The sequence below is a fragment of the Arachis duranensis genome, chromosome 6, assembly GCF_000817695.3.
Source record: "Arachis duranensis cultivar V14167 chromosome 6, aradu.V14167.gnm2.J7QH, whole genome shotgun sequence".
NCBI lineage: Eukaryota > Viridiplantae > Streptophyta > Magnoliopsida > Fabales > Fabaceae > Arachis > Arachis duranensis.
Window position 1 is genome coordinate 75,216,849 of NC_029777.3, and position 2,055 is coordinate 75,218,903.

The 2,055-nt window shown below is 40.6% G+C and overlaps 1 non-coding gene across 1 annotated transcript; it reads left to right on the forward strand.

The window, feature by feature from the left end:
• Positions 1-659: 659 nt before the first annotated feature.
• LOC127739832 (small nucleolar RNA R71) lies at positions 660-767 on the forward strand. Its single transcript, XR_008000574.1, has one exon. It is a non-coding gene; the product is annotated as a small nucleolar RNA R71 (small nucleolar RNA).
• Positions 768-2,055: the final 1,288 nt, after the last annotated feature.

A 2,055-nucleotide genomic window follows, 5' to 3' on the forward strand; every position in this document is an offset into this window, starting at 1 on the left:
GCCTCCAAATTTCTAATGGAGGATCTTGTTTCATTTATGAAACTTAGTGTGGTCTTAGATAGATCAGAGATTATAGTTGCTAAGCCAAAACGACTCTGCTCAGAGTTCTCTGTCACTTGCTGAGAAGATGATGGAAAAGGCTTGCTATTGCTTAACCTATTTCTTCCACCATTATTGTTGTTGAAGCCTTGTTGAGGCTTCTGTTGATCCTTCCATGAGAGATTTGGAAGATTTCTCCATGAAGGATTATAGGTGTTTACATAGGGTTCTCCCATGTAATTCACCTCTTCCATTGCAGGGTTCTCAGGAGCATAAGCTTCTTCTTCAGAAGAGGCTTCTTTATTACTACTGGATGTAGCTTGCAATCCAGTCAGATTCTGAGAAATCATATTGACTTGCTGAGTCAATAATTTGTTCTGAGCCAGTATGGTATTCAGAGTATCAATCTCAAGAACTCCTTTCTTCTGAGTTGTCCCATTGTTCACAGGATTTCTTTCAGAAGTGTACATGAACTGGTTATTTGCAACCATTTCAATGAGTTCCTGGGTTTCTGCAGGCATTTTCTTCAGATGAATAGATCTGCCTGCAGAATGGTCTAATGACATCTTGGATAACTCAGACAGACCATCATATAAGATACCTATGATGCTCCATTCTGAAAGCATGTCAGAAGGACACCTTCTGATCAATTGCTTGTATCTTTCCCAAGCTTCCTAGAGGGATTCACCTTCTTTCTGTTTGAAGGTTTGAACTTCTACTCTAAGCTTACTCATCTTTTGAGCTGGAAAGAATTTAGCTAAGAAGGCATTGACCAGCTTTTCCCAAGAGTTTAGGTTGTCTCTAGGTTGTGAGTTCAACCATATACTAGCTCTGTCTCTTACAGCAAAAGGAAAAAGCATAAGTTTGTAGACCTCAGAATCAACTCTATTGGTCTTAACAGTGTCACAGATTTGCAAAAATTCAGCCAAGAATTGATGAGGATCTTCCAATGGAAGTCCATAAAACTTGCAATTCTGTTGCATCAGAGAAACTAATTGAGGCTTAAGCTCAAAGTTGTTTGCTCCAATGGCAAGAATAGAGATGCTTCCCCCATAGAAGTTGGGAGTTGGTGCAGCATAGTCACAAAGCATCTTCCTTACATTGTTGGCATTGTTGTTATTATTTTTGGCTGCCATGTCTTCTTCTTTTTCAAAAATTTCTGTCAGGTCCTCTCCAGAGATTTGTGCTTTAGCTTCTCTTAGCTTTCTCTTCAGAGTCCTTTCAGGTTCAGGATCAGCTTCAACAAGAATCCCTTTATCTTTGTTCCTACTCATATGAAAGAGAAGAAAACAAAGAAAGTATGGAGTCCTCTATGTCACAGCATAGAGATTCCTTGATGTGTCAGAGGAAAAGAAGAATAGAAGGATGAGGTAGAAAGAGGAATTCGAACTTATAGAGAGGGAGGGGGTCTGGTGCACGAAATTGTGATCACTACTTTTCACAACTCAAATAATCCCCGGTAATGAATCCAAAAGCTTGGTGTTCAATACCATGTCATAAACACAACTTCGCACAACTAACCAGCAAGTGTACTGGGTCGTCCAAGTAATAAACCTTACGCGAGTAAGGGTCGATCCCACAGAGATTGTTGGTATGAAGCAAGCTATGGTCACCTTGTAAATCTTAGTCAGGCAAACTCAAATGGATATGGTGATGAACGCATAAAAACATAAAGATAAAGATAGAGGTACTTATGTAATTCATTGGTAGGAACTTCAGATAAGCGCATGAAGATGCCTTCCCTTCCGTCTCTCTACTTTCCTACTGTCTTCATCCAATCCTTCTTACTCCTTTCCATGGTTTCACCGTTGTCAGTGGCTACCTCCCATCCTCTCAGTGAAAACGTTCCTATGCTCTGTCACAGCATGGCTAATCATCTGGCGGTTCTCGGTCAGGCCGGAATAGAATCCAGCGATTCTTTTGCGTCTATCACTAACCCCCCGCCTGCTAGGAGTTTGAAACACATCACAGTCATTCAATCATTGAATCCTACTCAGAATACCACAGACAAGGTTA